Source organism: Schistocerca serialis, chromosome 2 (genome assembly GCF_023864345.2).
Source record: "Schistocerca serialis cubense isolate TAMUIC-IGC-003099 chromosome 2, iqSchSeri2.2, whole genome shotgun sequence".
NCBI classification, from domain to species: domain Eukaryota; kingdom Metazoa; phylum Arthropoda; class Insecta; order Orthoptera; family Acrididae; genus Schistocerca; species Schistocerca serialis.
Window position 1 is genome coordinate 973,075,114 of NC_064639.1, and position 25,430 is coordinate 973,100,543.

General features: G+C 43.0%; 1 protein-coding gene across 1 annotated transcript in view; it reads right to left on the reverse strand.

Annotated features, from left to right (window-relative positions):
• The window catches only part of LOC126458375 (polypeptide N-acetylgalactosaminyltransferase 1-like), a 361,706-nt gene extending 339,118 nt beyond the window's left edge, over window positions 1–22,588 (reverse strand). Inside the window, exon 1 of the mRNA XM_050095350.1 lies at window positions 22,336–22,588. The gene's annotated coding sequence lies outside the window, so the exon portion shown is untranslated. The remainder of the gene's footprint in view (window positions 1–22,335) is intronic.
• Window positions 22,589–25,430: the final 2,842 nt, after the last annotated feature.

Consider the following 25,430-nt stretch of genomic DNA (forward strand, 5'->3'; position numbering starts at 1 on the left):
CTTTCTTCATTAACTTTACCCCTTTTCAAAATTAATTTCCACCAGTTTCATTTGCATTTTTCCTTTCATTTAGATGTAACCCTTTCCTCCCTCTTTACCGACAGATTAACTTCGGTGACGATTGCTTTTCCCAAATTTCCATTAGGTACACGCGGTTTGATTTTTCACTGTCATTAAGGTCGATAAGTGAGGGGGAGGTTACATGTTCCTCAGCTATACGCAGTACACAGTGTTGTATTGTTCCTATCATTCTTAACCGAAGTAAGGACACAACAGTGGAAAAAAAACACATGCCATAACATCGCCTGCTCCGTACTTCACTACTGACGCTGCCTATGATGGCAGGTAACGTTTTCCTGGCATTCGCCAAACCCAGCAGAAGTCGTGAAGATCACCGATAAATATCGGAAATAAAACCTAGAAACAAAATACAGTTAACGGACTTCGGTTCACAAAACGCATGTCTGTCTCTGTACCCCACATGAAAACATAGTGGGATCGTTAAAAAATGAAACAGGTTCTTTATTCTAGCATTTCTATTGCTGTACTCCTCGCATGACATGCCCCACAGATATGTGCATTTTAAACTTCTCCATAAACTCGTACACGATGAAACTTGTTTGTCAAATTCACTCGTATCTATCCCCGGATTTGTCAAACAAGTCTGTACATGTACCCGCTAAGTTTGTCAATTTAACCTCACCTTTTGAAGCAGAAGCTATTCGTATCGTTAAAAATTTTGACGCTAGTGGGAACGGCTACCAATGCAGGCAAAGCGTTTCTTCCATTGACTTAAGGATTGCATGTAAAACAGAAAAATAAACAAGTCACTGGTCATATGATTGCTTGAAACTGTGAGAGAAATATGTCCATGAAGTCTAGTAAAGAAATATTACACTCAGAACTTTATTATTTCTGTGAATGGGCAGTCAAACTTTTAATAAACGAGTTACTTCGCACTCACATTGAAAAAGAAGGCACAAGTATTCGAAAATTTATTGTCTTCTACATGGTCGTCTTACAACAGTTCATTACAGTACGTACACATTATCCGCGGAAGAACTGAACAGCTTTGATTTTTTTACATTTTTTTTTATTTGTTGCCGTCTCACTTGTATGTTGAGCGCAGAATATCTGTTTTCTTCTTAACCTCTTCCCGCGTAACATATGGCTGGGAAAGACGCAATATCTCTATCATTTTGGTAACTGCCAGTGGTGCTTTATTTTTATAATTAATCACATTTCCCATCATTGTCAAAACTCACGAAACAGTGAGACAAATTGTAATAAAAACTCTTTTTCGCTAATCATGAGCGGCGAAACATTGTAATAAACAACGTCCGCCATCTTGTCAAATCAGCCGTCAAACAAAATTTCTTTGAAACTAACTCTTTGTTTGACAAACATGTCAAACAACGCCGTACACGATAAAATATTTGACGAACCTAGAGAAGCTTGACACGTTATTTGATAGTGTACGGAGTGCGTTAGCCAAATTTGAATTGCCTTTATTCCTGGGCGCAGCGACAGAAGGCGAACTTATGTCAGGCGGTTGGCACGACAGCGTCAGCCAAAGGCGCCTGTTGGGTGAAGTTGTGGGAAGTTCAGCTGGTCATAGCCAACCGATCGCCCGACAGTGAAAAACGGTCTGTCGTTCGGCCGACAAGCACACACACGTCCGATATATTGGTAGGTCGGACGATAAATCGGTGTGCCACACCTTAAGTGTGAGGCAAAATAGAAGTGTGCAGGCAAAAGAAAAAGTCCTCACTCCTAAATAAATATGACTCTTATAACAACATAGACCCGAAGAACTAAATTAATAGTCTTATGAAATCAGGGCAGGCTGGTAGATATTTCGTATGTACAGGGTGTCTCAAAAGTAAGTTTAAATTTAATTTGTCAAAATAAAATAGAGGCTGAAGTTTATTGGCAAAACTTTTATTTCTTATTTAAATATGTAGTTTGGGAATTTATTTCTTAGAAATGTATCATTTAAATGCAATCCAGCACGCCTACGGCACTCATTTAAACGATGAACAAAATTTTTCGTGACGGCTCGGCGTTAAAACCGGGATGGCTGCCACTTCACTATAGATATTCTCTTTCAGCTGCTCCAGAGAAATCGAATTATTGACATAGACTTTAGATTTGACATATCCGCTTAAGAAAAAAATTCATGGGTCTAAAATCTGAACTACACGGGAGGTCCATACGTGTCATCCCTCATGAACATCAATTTGCCGAGGAAAATTTCCACGAACTCACAGTATAGACGCTTTGGACGTATGATCTGTGGTCTGTCTTGCTGAAAACATGTTCTTTGGTTATAACCAGTAAAGTTTTGCAGTTCAGGCACCAAAAAGTCATTTAAGATTGTTACACAACGTTCCGAATACACTGCAACTGCACGACCGTTCTCGTCCTTCAAAAAGTACGAGACAGTTAGTCTTCGAGCCGACATCGCAGCCCATACAGTGACTTGTTGAATGAGGGGGTTTCTGAAGCAACTGTTTAGGGTCCCTTGCACTCCAGTAGTGGCAATTTGCTTATTCACGTGACCGTTCAGATGAAAATGAGCCTCGTCAGATGATGCTGTTAAATGAAGGGCACTGTCACACCACTAAATAATTGAAGCCTTTGCCAACGGGAGGCATTAGTTCCTGCCCCAAATTGGATTTCGTAAGGGTGCAGGTTAAGATCTTTTTGCAGAATTCAGGGCAGTGATGATCTACGCGCATTTAAAGAACTTGCACGCTTACGAATGGACGGGTTATAATTGCCACAGACAGACCGATTTACTCTCTCCACTGATTCGCCCGTTCTTGATGAACTTGGTCGCCCGGATTTCGTTTTGACCAATGTTGAACCTGTCCCCCCCCCCCCCCCCCAACCTTCTGAACCATTTCCGGATGAGGGGAACACTTGGAGCGTCATTTACATTATGCAGTCCACAATCACTGCAAAGTTTCCTCCGTGCTACAGTCGCCGAGTCATCATTTTTGCAAAATTCTCGCACACAGAACGTGCAGTTCGCTCCCTAGAAGCGCTCCATATCGATTGAATTCCTAAAGGCCAAGCAAGCGAAGACGCTCCCCCCCCCCCCCCCCCTCCAGTCTCCTTCCTAGAGATCTCTTCAAATGTAAACTTCCTTTTTAGACGTCCAGTGTTACAGTCAAGGGTAACCCGAATGCAAAGACATTCTTATCTTCACCTCTGGCCGAAATATCACCATTCAATTACCTTTTCCGCTGTTGTGTGTCCCCCTTTTCTTCTTTGATAGTTTGACATTTGATCATTCATGTATTAAATCCCAGTAGTGCACTGACTGCCAGCTTTGTTATACTAATAAATTCGTGTGGGAAAGAAATTGCAGTCAATTTTATTGTTTTACGATACACAGTACATTCGCCGTCCGCTTTTCAACTACATCTACATCAATACTCTGCAAATCACATTTAGGTAGCTGGCAGAGGGTTCATCGAACCACCTTCACAATTCTCTATTATTCCAATTTCGTAGAGCGCGCGGAAAGAACGAACACCTGTATCTTTCCGTACGAGCTCTGGTTTCCCTTATTTTATCGTGGTGATCGGTCCTCCCTATGTATGTCGGTGCAGCAAAATATTTTCACATTCGGAGGAGAAAGTTGGTGATTGGAATTTCGTGAGAAGATTCCGTCGTAACGAAAAACACCTCTCTTTTAATGATGTCCAGCCAAAATCCTGTATCATTTCTGTGACACTCTCCCCCATATTTCGCGACAATACAAAACGTGCTGCCCTTCTTTGAACTTTTTCGATGTACTCTTTCAGTCCTGCTTGGTAAGGATCCCACACCGCGCAGCAGTATTCTAAAACAGGAAGGACAAGCGTAGTGTAGGCAGTCTCCTTAGTAGAACTGTTAGATTTTCTAAGTGTCCTTAATCCGCATTTGCACTTTATAGAATTCTGGCGGCGAATTTTCCACTGTCTTTGGAAGGTCGTTATTGTTCTGAATGCATATTATATTTTCAGACACAGACTTACTTTGCTCTCCTCTAGCGCAATATTGGCAGGGGATCAAGTTAGAGATCCCGTTGTGTCGCAGCTGTAAAGCCGTATTTAAGACTGCGTACAATAAACGGCTTCTTTTTGTGGATTAAAACTCCTGCAAAGAATTGGTCGGACGATCCCTTACAAGTGATGCGAAGAGATCCCTTCCCTCGTAACCGTCGCGATGTCTGCTGTTCTTGTTTCAGACGAGCAGTGAAAATGGAATGGAAAACCAGCAGCCCAAATGGCGCCGTGTTAATCACACATTTTGATTGCCAGAGGGAACGAAAAAAGACCCTCGAACAAATCGCGGCTACCATTTCAAAATAAATAAATACTCCAGTCTCCCAAAATAATAAAATACAAAATTAAAACATGAAAGCAATTTGCATTTCTAACGGGTGTTATCTTGCTGTGCGGGATTGAAACTCTCTCTTGCTCTCAGGAGTATGTTGAGCTACCAAAATTTCTTAGTCCGTCGCAATGGCGCTCTAAAACGCATCCCGTTGTTCCTTTACATTCCGACGCCTTCGTAATCATCACAGTTATTCATTTCATTTATTTACAACACACCCCATTACAATATCGGCAATACTACTTGTTTAGATACCAAGACACTTAAAGAACATCTCTCATTATAACGAATTACAATAGTATCGATGGAAAGTATTCAAAATAGAAAACTTCTATACGATCGATGTAAGGTCTTCAAGAAGAAGATAATCAAAATTATTCCATTAATTATACTTACAATAGACTTCTGTACGATCGATACGATGTTTTCAGGTAGAACATTTTTCGAAAAACTTTAGTAACATAATTATTCATATGCTGGGAAAGATTATTAAATTACAAAATTCTTGAAATTCGTTCGTGTATGGCTTTATCGACGGGCCAGCTGCCTCCCTTTTCTGTAATACTCTTTCTCAGGGCATCTCTCTCTGTATTAATGTCGCGACACATATAACAGGAGGTCTACTGTTTGACCGCCGTCTCCGCACGTACCAGCAGCACTTGGGTATAGCCTGAAACGATGGTACTACGACAGTTTCCCATGTCCTGTTAACGTTGTTGTAATGTTACATGATTGTGGTAACTTTATGCAAAGACTATGTTGAACAGTCTGAAAGAAATCTTTCGTGATCGCTCCTTTTGTACTTTCAGCCCATTCTCTTCCACATTTTTCTTTCGAAGTGTATCTTAACTTTCTTCTGATCACAGACGAAGGGATTCTGTTCTAGGTTTCTGTTGTGTTTTCTCCAGCTATTTGTCTGACAAGCTTGTCTGTTATTTCAGTCCATAGAGTTCCTGCACGTGCTTTCGTCTATTCGAAGTTAATATACTATTTCCTCTGACAGTTCCCTAATTCTGTTTCTGACCCTTTCTATCTAATATTTATGATTCCTGGAATTTTTTAATGAATCCAGCGTAATTCGACTGTCCTTGCGTATTACCTCTGCCATTTTAACATGTATTTCTCGTAAGTTCTCTTGTTTCTCTAAGGCTCGCAAGGCTGCTAATTGTTTTGCTTAGTTAATGGTGCACCCATTTAGAGCGTAACTAATAGGCAGGTGCGACATAAATGATTATTACCACTCCTGAACCTGTTTCGTTCTCTGAATCAATCCCATCAGTATAAATCTCTATTGGATATTCCTTGAGTTTGTGATTTTCTTCTAAAGTTGCTGTTCTTGCTGAATGAGGCCACTGTTTGTAATCTAAAGGAGTGTCTATAGAATAGACCGTGATTTCAGTTTTTATAATTTGATATTCTTCAGCTGTTGTCTGTGTTTAACAATTATTGGTGTAAGGCCTATTGGAATGCTCAAGGCTTCAGTAGAGCTGTTCTGTAAGTATTAGCAATATTTACGTTGTTGGAACTCTGGGTTCTTCGAATCTTCATAGAGTTGTACTTTCTTCTTAATACTCGAGTCCCAACAGGAACTGCGTTTGCTAATATTGGACTCATTTTTTGAGTGAACCAGTTTCACAACTGTAGCTGGAGAATTGTGATATGTTATACGGACAATACTTTTCTGAAAATGGAAAATATGTTGACACCGTAAATAAATTCAAATGTTAGTAGGTATTTACTGGAAGTATTTATCTGTAGTTTAGACTTATATGGAATTACAACGCAGGCGGTAAATAGTAGAGATAAGAACAGAGGCTTTTGAACTGTGGTAACTGTGGTACTAAGAAATAATACTGTAGATTACATGGGTACATCGAGTAACTGACGAAGAGATACTGAATCGATCTTTGTTGCAAACATAAACTGATTGTTTATTCACACGAAGTAATAGATTTCCAGGAGGCTTTTGAAACCATATCCCACAAGCGGCTTCTAACCAAATTGCGTGCTTATGGGGTACCGTCGCAGGTTGTACGACTGGTTTCGTGATTTCCTGTCAGAAAGGTCAAAGCTCGTAGTAACTGACGGAAAGTCAACAAGTAAAAGAGAAGTGGTATCTGCTGTTTCCGGAGGAAGTGTTATAGACCCTCTGCTGTTCCTAATCTTTATAAATGATTTCGGCGACAGTCTGAGCAGCCCTCTTATATTGCTCGCAGATGACGATGTCATTTACCTGCTAGTCAGAAAATCAGAACCACTTGCGAAACTATTTAGACGAGATATCAGTACCTTAACTGCTAAGGTCATCAGTCCCCAAGCTTACACACTACTTAATCTAAAATATCCTAAGGACAAACACACACACACCCATGCCCGAGGGAGGACTCGAACCTCCGCCGGGACCAGCCGCACAGTCCATGGCTGCAGCGCCTTCGACCGCTCGGCTAATCCCGTAGTTGACTCTAAACCTGTAGTTGACTCTAAACAATAAAAAGTGTGTGGTCATGCAAATGAGTATCACAAAGCAATCCCTTAAATTTAGGTTACATGATAACACATTTAAACGTTGTCGATTCATTTTAATTTTTTTATTTTATTTTTTTACTTTTGTGGTGGTTCAAAGCCTCTACGTGTTTTGGGAATGAAAACCTGGTCCAAGTACTCAGAATTCCTTTTATTCTCCGTTGTTGTTGTTGTTGTTGTTGTGGTCTTCAGTCCTGAGACTGGTTTGATGCAGCTCTCCATGCTACTCTAACCTGTGCAAGCTTCTTCATCTCCCAGTACCTACTGCAACCTACATCCTTCTGAATCTGCTTAGTGTATTGATCTCTTGGTCTCCCTCTACGATTTTTACCCTCCACGCTGCCCTCCAATGCTAAATTTGTGATCCCTTGATGCCTCAAAACATGTCCTACCAACCGATCCCTTCTTCTAGTCAAGTTGTGCCACAAACTTCTCTTCTCCCCAATCCTATTCAATACCTCCTCATTAGTTATGTGATCTACCCACCTTATCTTCAGCATTCTTCTGTAGCACCACATTTCGAAAGCTTCTATTCTCTTCTTGTCCAAACTATTTATCGTCCATGTTTCACTTCCATACATGGCTACACTCCATACAAATACTTTCAGAAACGACTTCCTGACACTTAAATCTATACTCGATGTTAACAAATTTCTCTTCTTCAGAAACGATTTCCTTGCCATTGCCAGTCTACATTTTATATCCCCTCTACTTCGACCATCATCAGTTATTTTACTCCCTAAATAGCAAAACTCCTTTACTACTTTAAGTGTCTCATTTCCTAATCTAATCCCCTCAGCATCACCCGATTTAATTTGACTACATTCCATTATCCTCGTTTTGCTTTTGCTGATCTTCATCTTATATCCTCCTTTCAAGACACTGTCCATTCCGTTCAACTGCTCTTCCAAGTCCTTTGCTGTCTCTGACACAATTACAATGTCATCGGCGAACCTCAAAGTTTTTATTTCTTCTCCATGGATTTTAATACCTACTCCGAATTTTTCTTTTGTTTCCTTTACTGCTTGCTCAATATACAGATTGAATAACATCGGGGAGAGGCTACAACCCTGTCTCACTCCTTTCCCAACCACTGCTTCCCTTTCATGCCCCTCGACTCTTATAACTGCCATCTGGTTTCTGTACAAATTGTAAATAGCCTTTCGCTCCCTGTATTTTACCCCTGCCACCTTCAGAATTTGAAAGAGAGTATTCCATTTAACGTTGTCAAAAGCTTTCTCTAAGTCTACAAATGCTAGAAACGTAGGTTTGCCTTTTCTTAATCTTTCTTCTAAGATAAGTCGTAAGGTTAGTATTGCCTCACGTGATCCAACACTTCTACGGAATCCAAACTGATCTTCCCCGAGGTCCGCTTCTACCAGTTTTTCCATTCGTCTGTAAAGAATTTGCGTTAGTATTTTGCAGCTGTGACTTATTAAACTGACAGTTCGGTAATTTTCACATCTGTCAACACCTGCTTTCTTTGGGATTGGAATTATTATATTCTTCTTGAAGTCTGTGAGTATTTCGCCTGTCTCATACATCTTGCTCACCAGATGGTAGATTTTGGCATGACTGGCTCTCCCAAGGCCATCAGTAGTTCTAATGGAATGTTGTCTACTCCCGGGGCCTTGTTTCGACTCAGGTCTTTCAGTGCCCTGTCAAACTCTTCACGCAGTATCTTATCTCCCATTTCATCTTCATCTACATCCTCTTCCATTTCCATAATATTGTCCTCAAGTACATCGCCCTTGTATAAACCCTCTATATACTCCTTCCACCTTTCTGCCTTCCCTTCTTTGCTTAGAACTGGGTTGCCATCTGAGCTCTTGATATTCATACAAGTGGTTCTCTTCTCTCCAAAGGTTTCTTTAATTTTCCTGTAGGCAATATCTATCTTACCCCTAGTGAGACAAGCCTCTACATCCTTACATTTGTCCTCTAGCCATCCCTGCTTAGCCATTTTGCACTTCCTGTCGATCTCATTTTTGAGACGTTTGCATTACTTTTTGCCTGCTTCATTTACTGCATTTTTATATTTTCTCCTTTCATCAATTAAATTCAATATTTCTTCTGTTACCCAAGAATTTCTATTAGCCCTCGTCTTTTTACCTACTTGATCCTCTGCTGCCTTCACTACTTCATCCCTCAGAGCTACCCATTCTTCTTCTACTGTATTTCTTTCCCCCATTCCTGTCAATTGTTCCCTTATGCTCTCCCTGAAACTCTGTACAACCTCTGGTTCTTTCAGTTTATCCAGGTCCCATCTCCTTAAATTCCCGCCTTTTTGCAGTTTCTTCAGTTTCAATCTGCAGTTCATAACCAATATATTGTGGTCAGAATCCACATCTGCCCCTGGAAATGTCCTACAATTTAAAACCTGGTTCCTAAATCTCTGTCTTACCATTATGTAATCTATCTGATACCTTTTAGTATCTCCAGGATTCTTCCAGGTATACAACCTTCTTTCATGATTCTTGTACCAAGAGTTAGCTATGATTAAGTTATGCTCTGTGCAAAATTCTACAAGGCGGCTTCCTCTTTCATTTCTTCCCCCCAATCCATATTAACCTACTATGTTTCCTTCTCTCCCTTTTCCTACTGACGAATTCCAGTCACCCATGACTATTAAATTTTCGTCTCCCTTGACTACCTGAATAATTTCTTTTATCTCGTCATATATTTCATCAATTTCTACATCATCTGCAGAGCTAGTTGGCATATAAACTTGTACTACTGTAGTAGGCATGGGCTTTGTGTCTATCTTGGCCACAATAATGCGTTCACTATGCTGTTTGTAGTAGCTAACACGCACTGCTATTTTTTTATTCATTATTTAACCTAGTCCTGCATTACCCCTATTTGATTTTGTATTTATAACCCTGTAATCACCTGACCAAAAGTCTTGTTCCTCCTGCCACCGAACTTCACTAATTCCCACTATATCTAACTTTAACCTACCCATTTCCCTTTTTAAATTTTCTAACCTACCTGCCCGATTAAGGGATCTGACATTCCACGCTCCGATCCATAGAATGCCAGTTTTCTTTCTCCTGATAACGATGTCCTCTTGAGTAGTCCCCGCCCGGAGATCCGAATGGGGGACTATTTTACCTCCGGAATATTTTACCCAAGAGGACGCCATCATCATTTAATCATACAGTAAAGCTGCATGTCCTCGGGAAAAATTACGGCTGTAGTTTCCCCTTGCTTTCAGCCGTTCGCAGTACCAGCACAGCAAGGCCGTTTTGGTTAATGTTACAAGGCCAGATCAGTCAATCATCCAGACTGTTGCCCCTGCAACTACTGAAAAGGCTGCTACCCCTCTTCAGGAACCACACGTTTGTCTGGCCTCTCAACAGATACCCCTCCGTTGTGGTTGCACCTACGATACGGCCATCTGTATCGCTGGGGCACGCAAGCCTCCCCACCAACGGCAAGGTCCATGGTTCATGTTCTCCGTACAGTTTGTAAATTTCAACTGTCGGTCATTTTCATGCAGATATATTTAAGCTTGTCGATTGACTAATATTTAGGGATTACAATTACGAGCAACTGGAATCATCACAAAGGAAACATTGAGAGTAGGGCAAAACAAATCTGCGTGAAGATGCAACAAATCTACTAAAGGGACAGGCTAAACTACGCTTGGTTTTCCTCTTCATTGGTATTGTTGCGCGGTATGCGATCCTTACCTGATAGGAATGTCGGAGGACAAAGTCCGGAGAAGGGCGGTACGTTTTGTATTATTTCGAATAGGAGAGAGTGTCCAGCTATGATACGCGAATTAGGATGGCATTCATGAAAACAAATGTGTTTTCAGTTGTGAGAAGATCTTTACTCGAAATTTCACCACCAACTTTTCCTTACGGATACCAACATATTTTTTTGACTTTATGTACGTAGGGAGAAAAAACATCGTGACAAAATAAGAGAAATTACAACGCGCAATGACAAATGTAGATGCTGGTGTTTCTCACGTGCTGTTCATGAATGGAACGGTAGAGGTATAGTTTGAATGTGATTCGACAAACCCTCTGCCGAGCACTTAAATGTGAACTGTAGAGTAGTCATGTACACTCCTGGAAATGGAAAAAAGAACACATTGACACCGGTGTGTCAGACCCACCATACTTGCTCCGGACACTGCGAGAGGGCTGTACAAGCAATGATCACACGCACGGCACAGCGGACACACCAGGAACCGCGGTGTTGGCCGTCGAATGGCGCTAGCTGCGCAGCATTTGTGCACCGCCGCCGTCAGTGTCAGCCAGTTTGCCGTGGCATACGGAGCTCCATCGCTGTCTTTAACACTGGTAGCATGCCGCGACAGCGTGGACGTGAACCGTATGTGCAGTTGACGGACTTTGAGCGAGGGCGTATAGTGGGCATGCGGAAGGCCGGGTGGACGTACCGCCGAATTGCTCAACACGTGGGGCGTGAGGTCTCCACAGTACATCGATGTTGTCGCCAGTGGTCGGCGGAAGGTGCACGTGCCCGTCGACCTGGGACCGGACCGCAGCGACGCACGGATGGACGCCAAGACCGTAGGATCCTACGCAGTGCCGTAGGGGACCGCACCGCCACTTCCCAGCAAATTAGGGACACTGTTGCTCCTGGGGTATCGACGAGGACCATTCGCAACCGTCTCCATGAAGCTGGGCTACGGTCCCGCACACCGTTAGGCCGTCTTCCGCTCACGCCCCAACATCGTGCAGCCCGCCTCCAGTGGTGTCGCGACAGGCGTGAATGGAGGGACGAATGGAGACGTGTCGTCTTCAGCGGTGTCGCTTCTGCCTTGGTGCCAATGATGGTCGTATGCGTGTTTGGCGCCGTGCAGGTGAGCGCCACAATCACGACTGCATACGACCGAGGCACACAGGGCCAACACCCGGCATCATGGTGTGGGGAGCGATCTCCTACACTGGCCGTACACCACTGGTGATCGTCGAGGGGACACTGAATAGTGCACGGTACATCCAAACCGTCATCGAACCCATCGTTCTACCATTCCTAGACCGGCAAGGGAACTTGCTGTTCCAACAGGACAATGCACGTCCGCATGTATCCCGTGCCACCCAACGTGCTCTAGAAGGTGTAAGTCAACTACCCTGGCCAGCAAGATCTCCGGATCTGTCCCCCATTGAGCATGTTTGGGACTGGATGAAGCGTTGTCTCACGCGGTCTGCACGTCCAGCACGAACGCTGGTCCAACTGAGGCGCCAGGTGGAAATGGCATGGCAAGCCGTTCCACAGGACTACATCCAGCATCTCTACGATCGTCTCCATGGGAGAATAGCAGTCTGCATTGCTGCGAAAGGTGGATATACACTGTACTAGTGCCGACATTGTGCATGCTCTGTTGCCTGTGTCTATGTGCCTGTGGTTCTGTCAGTGTGATCATGTTATGTATCTGACCCCAGGAATGTGTCAATAAAGTTTCCCCTTCCTGGGACAATGAATTTACGGTGTTCTTATTTCAATTTCCAGTAGTGTAGATGTACGCGTTGATTAAAATAATAGGCTTGAATAGCGCAAGCAGATTAAAGTGGTTGCAGGTCGCAGCGGTTATGTGAGGCAACAGAATTTCACAGGACAAACTAGAATGGAGAGATTCATCAAGGCAGTCTTTGAATTGAAGACCACAGCACCAAGAATACCTATGTCATCAACCATGCAAAAATGTAGCTGTTGTTCGATTTTAATTGAACTGATATATTTACTCTGAATCAACCTTCGTACTTGGGTTACCGACTCAGATGATGCAGTGGTGAAGACACTGGACTCTCATTCGTGAGGACAAAGGGTCAATTTCCGATCCGCTCATCCACATTTATGATTTTCCGCAGTTTCCCTAAATCGTTGAAGGGGAATTACAAGGTTGTTTCTTCGAAACGATGCAGTCGATTTCCTTCTCCACCTTTCCCCATTCCGAATATGCGCTTCGTCACTGATGATCTAGACCTGGACGGGACGTAAAAACCCAAACCTGTCTTCCGTCTTTCTTCGTACCACTGAAAAAACGTTAAACGAAGGAAACTTGTCAGTATGAATACAAAATTCCACCCCGGTCGAGCGACTGGGAACGAGTCAGTATTTACAAAAAGTATAAAACTATGAAATACACTGAACGGAAAAAAGCAGTACTCTCTCATATAGGGTTTATAAAATGATTAATATAATCAGACATTTGTGGGCGACTATTTAAAGAAACGGTTTACAAAAATTTTCTTTCAATTAAGGAATACACGAGATGGAAAAGGCGTGTCCTATAATCAAGAAAATCTACACTAAAGGTTTTTATAAGAAAAACTTAAAGCACTGCAACACAGTAATGAAACCAGGATACTTGTACATTAGCGAATCTCTAGTATTTAATTTCAAACTTGATAAATTAGAAATATTAGAAAGATGAACTGTACCGAAAATATTAGGTGCTCAGAAAAATGCAGTTGATTGGACATTAAGAAGTAATGATGAAATTTATCACAACATGAAAACATAACAGCAAAAATAAGGAAGAGAAGACTAATAATTTTTGGACATTTACAGAATGGATGGCAACAGATTCACCAAGCAGATCTTCAAATACGAGGTCTGTCGAAAAAATAACGGAACATTCGTAACTTCGCGCCAACAGTGTGTTGGAGCGAAATGTGGTTAGCATCCCTGCACATGTAACTTCCTGGCAGATTAAAACTGTGTGCCAGACCGAGACTCGAACTCGGGACCTTTGCCTTTCGCGTGCAAGTGCTCTACCATCTGCGCTACCCAAGCACATCCCCCAGGCTGTGGCTAAGCCATGTCTCCACAATATCCTTTCTTCCAGGACTGCTAGTTCTGCAAGGTTCGCATGAGAGCTTCTGTGAAGTTTGGAAGGTAGGAGACGAGGTACTGGCAGAAGTAAAGCTGTGAGGACGGGTCGTGAGTCGTGCTTGGGTAGCTCAGATGGTGGAGCACTTGCCCGTGAAAGGCAAAGGTCCCGATTTCGCGTCTCGGTCCGACACACAGTTTTAATCTGCCAGGAAGTTTCATATCAGCGCACATTCCGCTGCAGAGTGAAAATCTCATGCCTGCACATGCCTGTGTTTAATGTGTAAATGCCGCAGGTTTTATTGTTGTATGTCAGTTATTGTTCATTGCTGTATTTAGCAGAACGTTGTGTTGCGCAGTTTGCGAATTTCGAGATTGCAGAGTTAGATAAGCAACGCGCCTGCATTACACTTTGCCTGAAACTAAAGAAAACCTTTACAGACACACACCAAATGATGCAGGAAGCCAACGGTGACGAGTGCTCAAGCCGTATTCGGTGTTACGAATGCTTCACACGGTTTAAAAATGGCCGGACGGAAGTTAAAGATGACCCTCGGACGCCCTTCGACGTCTGCCAACGACGCTCATGTCAGGAAAGTCAACGAGATTCTGCGTGCCACTCGAACACTGACTGTTCGGGAGGTTGCAGAAGAATGTAACATTTCGGCTGGATCCTGCCATGAAATCCTGACACAGCATCATGGAATGCATCGTGATGCCACTGATTTCGTCCCACTGCTCATGGGTCCAGACCAGGAAGACCTTCGCCTCGATGTCTGTGAAGAGCTTTTGGATCGCGCAAATGAGAACGAGATGTTCCTTATGAGAATCACAACTGGTGCTGAGACGAGGGTGTACTGTTATGATGATGAGACCAAGGTTCAATCTTAACAACTGGGCGGGGAAGTTTCTCCAAGACCAAGGAAAGTTCGTCAGACCAGAGCAAATGCCAAAGCCACGCTGAGAGTTTTCTTTGAAGTACTAGTTCACCACGAAATCTTGCCACAGGAACAAACTGTTAATTGGTGGTACTATCGGGACGTGTTGCGACACCTCCGAGAAAATGTGAGAAGGAAACGGTCTGAAATGTGACGAGACTCATGACAACGCACCCCCACATTCACCTCTGTGACTGTTGCACAAGAAACGAAAACACTGTGCCGTACTCTCCAGACCTGGCCCCAGCGGACATTTTTTTTACATTTCCAAAGCTGAAAACCGCGTTGAAATGAAGATTTGAAAAGATAGACGACATAAAAGACAATCCGCAGACGGCGCTTCGCGCGGTCCAGCAAGAGGCGTTCCAGAGTGGAAGAGACGTTGGGAGCATCTATCTACATCTACAACTACATGGATACTCTGCAAATCACGTTTAAGTGCCTGGCAGAGGGTTCATCGAACCATCTTCACAATTCTCTATTATTCCAATCTCGTATAGCGCGCAGGAAGAATGAACACCTATATCTTTCCGTACGACCTCTGATTTCCCTTATTCTATCTTGGTGATCGGTCCTCCTTATGTAAGTCGGTGTCAACAAAATATTTTCGCATTCTGAGGAGAAAGCTGGTGATTGGAATTTCGTGAGAAGATTCTGTCGCAACGAAAAACGCGTTTCTTTTAATGATTTCCAGCCCAAATCCTGTATCATTTCTGTGACACTCGCTCCCATATTTCGCGATAATACAAAACGTGCTGCCTTTCCTTGAACTTTTTCGATGTGCTCTGTCAGTCCTACCTGGTAAGGATCCCACACCTCGCAGCAGTATTCTAAAAGAGAAAGGACAAGCGTAGTGGAGGCAGTCTCCTTAGTAGGTCTGTTACATTTTCTAAGTGTCCTGCCAACAAAACGCAGTATTTGGTTAGCCTTCCGCACAACATTTTCTGTGTGTTCCTTCCAATTTAAATTGTTCGTAATTGTAATACCTAGGTATTTAGTTGAATTTACGACTTTTAGATTAGACTGATTCATCGTGTAACCGATGTTTAATGGATTCCTTTTAGCACTCATCTGGATGACCTCACACTTTTCGTTATTTAGGGTCAACTGTCAACTTCCGCATCATTCAGATATCTTTTCTAAATCGTTTTGCAGTTTGTTTTGATCTTCTGATGACTTTATTAGTCGATAAACGACAGCGTCATCTGCAAACAACCGAAGACGGCTGCTCAGATTGTCTCCGAAATCGTTTATATAGATACGGAACAGCAAAGGGCCTATTACACTACCTTGGGGAACACCAGAAATCACTTATGTTTTACTCGATGACTTTCCGTCAATTACAACGAACTGTGGCCTCTCTGACAGGAAATCACAGATAAAAAAAAATGGTTCAAATGGCTCTGAGCACTATGGGACTTAACTACGGTGGTCATCAGTCCCCTAGAACTTAGAACTACTTACACCTAACTAACCTAAGGACGTCACACACATCCATGCCCGAGGCAGGATTCGAACCTGCGACCGTAGCAGTCGCGCGGTTCCGGACTGCGCGCCTAGAACCGCTAGACCACCGCGGCCGGTGGAAATCACAGATCCAGTGATCCAGTCACATGACAGACGATATTCCATAAGCACGCAGTTTCACTACGAGCCGCTTGTGTGGTACAGTGTCAAAAAACCTTCTGGAAATCCAGAAATACGGAATAGATCTGAAATCCGTTGTCAATAGCAGTCAGTACCTGTGAATAACGAGCTAGTTGTGTTTCACAGGAACGATGTTTTATAAATCCATGTTGACTGTGTGTCAACAGACCATGCAGTAGATGAATTGTGGAGGAGAGTATATCGAAGGAGACCGTTCACAATAAGTAAAAGGTAAACGTAGAAAAATTTTGTAGACGAAGTTCTGGAATTTTCTGAACCTTCCTCGTATCTCAGGGAAAAGAAACTAACAGCCATCAGGATTCAAGGCGTTAGGAAAGACTTAGAAGGATATTACGCAAGCGAAGAATAAGTGTTGGAAAGACAGTTTTGCGGAAAAAGTTTTAAAACTGGAAGGATTCCGCTGCAGAAAGGAAAAGAATAACTGACGCACAGGAAAGAACAGCAGACGATTGAGAGCTGAATTTGGAACGTAGTTTCCTGAAAGCCTTAACCGAAGAAGAAGAATATTCGACCCCCTGTGAGTCGTAAAGCATTGATCTGCGAAAGGCGTAACGCCAGAGTTAGACTTTGGTTTATCTGTTGAATATTGTTGGTGGTGGGGGGGAGGGGGGGTGAATTTTCTCGCAATAGCGAACGACTCTGATAGATTCAGCAACCATCAGCAATTTATCCCCTTTAACGTTTACATGATGCTCCTCTTTTAATTTTCAATCTCGGCAAGGCGTGTAGCCGTTTTGTTCTGTTAGACGTTTACCAGTTTAGATTTTTAATCAGTGCTGGAATATTTCGCGGCGTAACAAATAAATTAGACTATTCCTTTTGGTGTTACTATTCTTTCTTCCAGTTCGATATTCCCTTGTAGATTAACACAACTTTGACTAGTTACCAGCGATATGACAGCGTGCATTTGGCAAACTATTCTTTGGTATGAGATGGTTGGTTGGTTGTTTTGTGGGAGGGAGACCAGACAGCGAGGTTATCGGTCTCATCGGGTTAGGGAAGGAAGTCGGCCGTGCCCTTTCAAAGGAACCACTCCGGCATTTGCCTGGAGCGATTTAGGGAAATCACGGAAAACCTAAATCAGGATGGCCGAACGCGGGATTGAACCGTCGTCCTCCCGCATGTGAGTCCAGTGTCTAACCACTGCGCCACCTCGCTCGGTGGTATGAGAGCAACAGTAATTTTGTGTTACACTCATTTAATACAGCGAGCACGGTGTAAATAGGGAATGGTTCTAGCAGTGGCCGCAACCAGTCGCGATTTAGCGTCTTCAAATATTCACTGTCCAATCGGTTACATTTTACTTGCGGCAGCGGCGGCGTAGTGTGCTGATGTTGCCAACGACCGTTGAATTCTGGGAGTTATGTGACGGTGTTAATCTCTTCATATTAACACAAACTTTTTGTTACGAAATGTTCGCTTTACGAGGGTAATAAATTTACTGAGCAGACAAGGGTGCACACAAGAACCCGTCAACCACAGAGCAGGAACAGCGTTAATTATTTACTTCATGGTAAACACAAAAGACTATTGCCAACAACAGTACACTACGCCGCTTTCGAGACGCTGTAGGATCAGAAAGTGATGCCATTATCTGAAGAGCCTTTAGATTTCTTTTCCACTGAGCTAGATAGGACAACTTATTTGAATCGCTTCTCGTATGGACATCACAATGATATCGCCGTAATTTCTACATTGTGGAACGATATCGAGGGAAACAAAGCATTTCATTGATAGAGAATGGTAGGAAATCTGGGACAGGGCAGAAACACGAAGTAGATCTTATTACCTCCTTCTTAATATAAAGAAAATATTAAAAATTAGACACTCTTCTCCGATCAAAGCTCGTATGCCGTGTATCAGCTAAAAATACGCCAACGCGCCACAGATATCTGAATGTAGAGCAATCGGCATCACGGACCACAATACCTGGCAGTGTGGTCATAGGCAAAATATTACACGAAAGGATAGAATCGTCTTTATTTAGGAAAAGAAGAAATTCTTAGCTGAGATCGCTATAAAAAGCATTATTCTAGGTAAGGGTTGCGCTAAGACTAAGTTGCCATCTTCAGATGTTCATAACTGTGTTTTGGTGAATTGTGATGTACACAGAAATTTTTAATTTCATATTTTATGTACCCGGAAATTCAACGGACAGATTTTGTGTGTAGCTTGCCCCCCTTCTTGCAGCGGTGTACCGTAGGTCTCTACAAGAGCGTAGTGTTCCAAAAGATTGGAAAAGAGCACAGGTCATCCCCGTTTTCAAGAACAGATGTGCAGAACTATTGACCTATATCTCTAACGTGGATCAGCTGTAGAGTTTTGGAACGCGTATTATGTTCGAGTATAATGACTTTTCTGGAGACTAGAAATCTACTCTGTAGGAATCAGCATGGGTTTCGAAAAAGACGATCGTGTGAAACCCAGCCCACTCTATTCGTGCACGAGACTCAGAGGGCCATGGACACGGGTTCACAGGTAGATGCCGTGTTTCTTGACTTCCGCAAGGTGTTTGATACAGTTCCCCACAGTCGTTTAATGAAGAAAGTAAGAGCATATGGACTATCGGACCAATTATGTGATTGGATTGAAGAGTTCCTAGATAACAGAACGCAGCATGTCATTCTCAGTGGAGAGAAGTCTTCCGAAGTAATAGTGATTTCAGGTGTGCCGCAGGGGAGTGTCGTAGGACCGTTGCTATTCACAATATACATAAATGACCTTGTGGATAACATCGGAAGTTCACTGAGGCTTTTTGCGGATGATGCTGTAGTATATAGAGAGGTTGTAACTATGGAACATTGTGCTGAAATGCAAGAGGATCAGCAACGAATTGATACATCGTTAAGAGAATGGAAATTGAATCCCAATGCAGACAAGTGTAATGTGCTGCGAGTACATAGAAAGAAAGATCCTTTATCATTTAGCTACAATATAGCATTATCTGGGAGTACGCATTAGGAGTGATTTAAAAGGGAATGGCCATATAAAATTAATCGCCGGTAAAGCAGATGACAGACAGATTCTTTGGAAGAATCCTGGGAAAATGCAATCCGAAAACAAAGGAAGTAGGTTACAGTACACTTGTTCGCCCACTGCTTGAATACTGCTCACCGGTGTGGGATCCGTTACCAGATAGGGTTGATAGAAGAGATAGAGAAGATCCAGCGGAGAGCAGCGCGCTTCGTTACAGGTTCATTTAGTAATCGCGAAAGCGTTACGGAGATGATAGATAAGCTCCAGTGGAAGACTCTGCGGGAGAGACGCTCAGTAGCTCGGTATGGGCTTTTTTTGAAGTTTCGAGAACATACCTTCACCGAGGAGTCAAGCAGTATATTGCTCCCTCCTACGTATATCTCGCGAAGAGACCATGAGGATAAAATAAGAGAGGTTAGAGTCCACACAGAAGCATACCGACAATCTTTCCTTCCACGAACAATACGAGACTGGAATAGAAGGGAGAACCGATAGAGGTACTCAAGGTACCCTCCGCCACACACCGTCAGGTGGCTTGTGGAATACGGATGTAGACGTAGATCTTTGTAATAACCTTTATGAAGATCTGAAGATGGTAACTTAATTTTAGCGAAGCCGGTTATCTACAAAGTTTTGTACAGCGATCTCGACCAAGCAGTTCTCCTATCACTACAGATCGCCCCCTTAGAGCTCAACGGGAGTAAACTAAAGGATGGTCTTTAATAGGAAGAAATAATGACTTGTGTCACAGGCTATTCATTCGCGCGGGCAGAATGTAAGACCGAACTGCAGAGCTATGTGACCGAGAGGCATACTGGAAGATGCTATACATCATGACAACGAGATGATCCAAGGCAAAACCCAACCACAGCGTTCTTCCGGAAGCATAGGGATGGAGTCTCCGGAGGGGCCAGGAAGAATTCCCTGATCCTGACAGCTCTTTTCTTTTTTTTGGGGGGGGGGGAGGGGGGAGGGGGGAGGAGGGGAGGGGGGGGAGGGAGGGAGGGAGGCCTTCATCATTAGTACCATGAAAGTTATCCCCTGATATCTGTCGGCCGGAGTGGCCGTGCGGTTCTAGGCGCTACAGTGTGGAACCGAGCGACCGCTACGTTCGCAGTTTCGAATCCTGCCTCGGGCATGGATGTGTGTGATGTCCTTAGGTTAGTTAGGTTTAATTAGTTCTAAGTTCTAGGCGACTGATGACCTCAGAAGTTAAGTCGCATAGTGCTCAGAGCCATTGAGCCCTGATATCTGAACATTTTCTTTCTATCCATCCCATCTTCTAGTCAGTTGTTTCCCTACATTTCTTTCCTCGTCGATTCTGTGGAGAATCTTATTTATTATCTTATTTGTTCACCTAATTTTGAACATCCTCCTTTAGCACCAAATCCGAACCGTTTCGATTCTCTTCTTTTCTGTTTTTCCCAATCTTCATAGTCATAAGGGAAGAGAAAAGGCATTGTGGCCGCACAGTGTGTGAGATTCCTGAACCATCCCTCAACGCGGCAGGGGCTTACAACGCAGAACAAATGAGAACATCAACAGTTTGATTTTAACTCCCAGTGCTGTGTCGTATCGTGCAATGAGAATAATAAATTTAAAAAAATCTGCAGTGTGGCGGTGGGAATAGTACAGTAGCATTAGGTGTGCCCTCTCGAGTAAGGTGACATTTCTTAATGTGTAATAACTGTTCTCGCTTTATCGCTCTCTCGTTTTCTCTCCTGTCCTTCATATTTCACCCTGTTTAGTGGAACTGGTGTTTAAAGTTTAAAGTTACCAATGGTCTTTTCTCTCTCTCTCTCTCTCTCTCTCTCTCTCTCTCTCTCTCTCTCTCTCTCTCTCTCTGTCTCTCTCTCTCTCTCTCTCTCTCTATATATATATATATATATATATATATATATATATATATATATATATATATATATATGCCGTTTTCCGCAGAACCATCCCAGAACACAATTGCTGTAATAGAGGTCTCATCGTGAACGTCCTTGTAACGTTGTCAGCGCCGAAAACCGTACTTGTTTTATCCCGGACATGAGAATATCCTTTTACCACTGAGTCAAATGGTTCAAATGGCTCTGAGCACTATGGGACTTAACATCTATGGTCATCAGTCACTTAGAACTACTTAAACCTAAACTAACCTAAGGACATCACACAACACCCAGTCATCACGAGGCAGAGAAAATCCCTGACCCCGCCGGGAATCGAACCCGGGAACCCGGGCACCATTGAGTCATTTTTGTAGTTCTTAGAAACTAAGTTACCTCATAAACAGTCACACTTTCAGAAATCTGTCCCTGTTCGGCAATTCAGATTAGAAATCCGGCTCTGTTCGGTAATATAAATGACCGAAATGATGTTTCCAAGAGAAAGATTACGAGGTTTCTGTAGGCATGCGAATGAAATTGAGTTCGCCTATGGTGGCTCACGCCGTAAGATCATGAAATGCAAATGAATTTACGTATGTAGTGACAGTACAGGTAGGCAGGAGAGTAGGAGACAGCGGCAAACAACAACAAATTTCATTTACGTGTGAAAGAAACCAGGTGCCAAAGATAATGCTTACCAGGACTATAAAAAAGGGATTTGTTCATCAATTTACTTCGTAGAGCATGACACGTGCGCTTCAAAAAAACGTTATGACAGCTTGTAAACATTGCCGCCACCTGTTGATATACATCTGGAGCAGAACATTACGCACAAAGTTTTCCTGCAGCTCTAGTCACATTTACAGTTTGTTACATTGACTTATATCGCTTAGTAAATAGGACGATTTGCCGCTATTGGAATTCTTACCTCGAAAATGGAAATAAAAATACTTGGCGAACTTTTATTTACTACGGCATGAGACGTCATATGTATACAGATGACAGCGAAGGTACCGGAGTTTAAAGAGCGGTTGGTTCCAGCCAGGTCAGTGATCCATTGCAGACGTCCGGTAGAAGAAGAGAAGCTGGACGTAGCCGGCCGGAACGCCGGCGGAAAGCGAAAACAAAGAAAGGCGTGGGACGCCCACACTCACCGTTAGTCGGCCTACGGACTCCTAACGCTGCCTTTCTTCTCCGGTGACGCCTCTGTGTCCACGGACGGACGAGCACACACACGTAGGAATCATCCGCAGACAGTTGCTGCCCAAGGGTGCGCTCGCTTCTTGCTGCAGTACGGGCGAGAAAAACAATGTTCCGACGTCGGTAAACACGGCGGAGCGAGTCTACCTGCTCGCGGCTTACCACGGCGGCCGCTCACGTGCGAACGCGCCGTGCGCCTCTGCTCCGCGCACGTCGTCTGCGCATGCGCAGCTCGCCGCCAGAGACCTTGGTCTGCGGAGACGCGAGAAGGTGCCGGTGGCGGGCTCTGGCGATGGAAAGCGAAATTGCCGCGGGGCAATTAGCGCCGCACGGCAAATTGCTACAGGCGTGTTTAATAGTCGGCCGTTATGTATGAAACTACAACTCTGATCTCTACTAAGTGCGTTTCGGTTTAACAGGCAACACCTAGAAAGTACGTTCTTCATTTCTTTGGCTTCCATTGCTCGAGGCCAAAGGATATTCGCAATTCTAGCAGGCGGTGTTGTCTTACCGCAACGAACCGAGCATAATATGTACAGTAATAAATATAGCATACGTTTCTCCATAGTTGCTGGTGAACATGCCTCTCGAATGCGCGGTTTGGGTTTCATCATTAGTGCCGATTTTTTGGAAAAAAGTTGAACTCTGAGTGACCTACGGCTAACGCCTAGCGTTTGCATATTACTACAGCAAGAAATTACAATATACTTTTAATGAACACTTTAAAACAAACAAATAATTCAGATTTATGTATAATATCTAGAATTGAGATTAAAAGAGAGACCTCTTTCTTTTCTCCAAAGCATGACACAGAAATTGATGGCCACTGTTTACTTATTTTTGTCAGTGTCTCAATTTCCTTACAACTTTCGCTTCCCAGTTTCTTACTAACAACCAATCGCTCTTCTTACCGAAATCTTCTTTCTATTCCATTGTCCAACAGGAAGATCGTACTCGACACTATTTACAGAATGGTACAATTTAAGCCACCGATTTCGTTTCCACTCTTTTTCTTTCTTTCATCACCTCTGTCATTTTTATCAGCACTCTGAAACTACTTAATCTTTTTATTCGCTGGGAATGAGAAATACTGCATAATCTTACGATTCATTTCAACTCAGAAACTCGAATAGAATCCTGCACTTCGCCTTAACGTCTTCAACACTGAATACGAAAGTGAACAAACGACATTACGACGTCACCGCATAACAATGAAAGCAATAGTATCTCGAAATACTTTTTAAAATCTGACTGTGGCTCTTAACACCCAAATGTGGAACGACTTCAGTAATATAGTATAGGTCGATATTTGAGCCTTTGACGTTGGCTGCCATAATACCAAAAAGAAATACCAATATATCATTTACAAATTCCACAGATGTAGAAGGAATCTAATATCATTACCTACTTTGCTAATAATGTCACTAGGTGTGATTTTTCTGCCTTATAGCTTACACAAAATGTAGCTTTCTTCCCCTCTGAAGACGAAAACGGTGAAGTGGGAGCATCCTGGAGCGTACCCCGGGAAACCTACCACTGATCATCATCATCATCATCATCATCATCTAAAACTGTGGCTCAAAGTAGTCAGTTAGATGCAGAATTTCCTAATTTCCGAAAAAAAATTGGCTCAGAACCATAGATACGCAAGACAGGGTTGTCGTAGCGAGATTGAATATTGTAATCCCTAAATCCTCAAAAATAAGCGAAAAATATACCTATTAAAAAGCATATAAAAATTCACTTGACGCCTTCCTGAGAGACAATCTCCACTCCTCTCAAATTAATAATACAAGTGTAGACCAGATGTGGCTTGAATTCAAAGAAATAGTATCGGCAGCAATTTAGAGATTTATACCAAATAAATTGACAAGCGACGGAGCTGATCTGATCCTTCTTGGTACACAAAACGGGTTAGAACACTGTTGCAGAAACAAACGAAACAAATATGCCAAATTTAAACAGACGCAAAATCCCCGAGATTGGCAATCATTTACAGAAGCTCGAAATTTAGCGCGGTCCTCAATGCGAGATGCTTATAACAGTTTCCACAACGAAACTTTGTCTCGAAACCTGACAGAAAATCCAAAGAGATTCTGGTCGTATGTGAAATATGTTAGCGGCAAGAGACAATCAATTCCTTGCGCGATAACAATGGAGATACTATAGAGAACAGTGCTGCCAAAGCAGAGTTACTAAACACAGCCTTACGAAATGCCTTCACAAAAGAATACGAAGTAAATATTCCAGAATTCGAATCGAGAACAGGTGCCAACATGATTAACGTAGAAGTAAATATCCTCGGAGTAGTGAAGCAACTCAAATCACTTCATAAAAGCAAGTCTTCTGGTCCAGACTGTATACCAATTAGGTTCCTTTCGGGGTATGCTGATGCATTAGCTCCATACTTAACAATCATATACAACCGTTCGCTCGGCGAAAGAGTCTGAAACAGAACCCGCCCAACAATTAAACGCATCACCGACAAGTTTGAATTGCACGCCACGATTTGTGATATTCACAAAGGAAGATCAGGAAGACAGCGTAGAACTACAAGTCCTGCTTCGTCGGCTCTCGTGTTGGAAACGTTTGTTAATTCTCCACGGAAGTCTGCTACGCAATGTTCACGTGAAGTGGGGGTTATCGGTACAAGTGTACGAAGAATTCTGAAAGCTGCAAAGTGGAATGTTTACATTCCACGATTACTGCACGCGATTAATGACGACAATCCTGATCGCCGAATGCAATTCTGCGAATAGTATCAGCAAATGGTAACTGATGACGAGCAACTTGTGACGAAGGTAGTCTGGAGTGACGAGGCACAATTTAAACTTAATGGAACCGTGAATCGGCATAGCAGTGTGTACTGGGCACCCGAAAATCCGCTTGTTTATGTGGATAAATCCGTCAATCTACCAGGGGTCCATGCGTGGTGTGGACTATCATCTAGGGGCTTAGTAGCACCCTTTTTCTTTGATGCCACTGTCACTGGAGAAGTGTACCTGGAAATGTTACGCACATCAATTTTGCCGGGTATACGTGCGCTTTA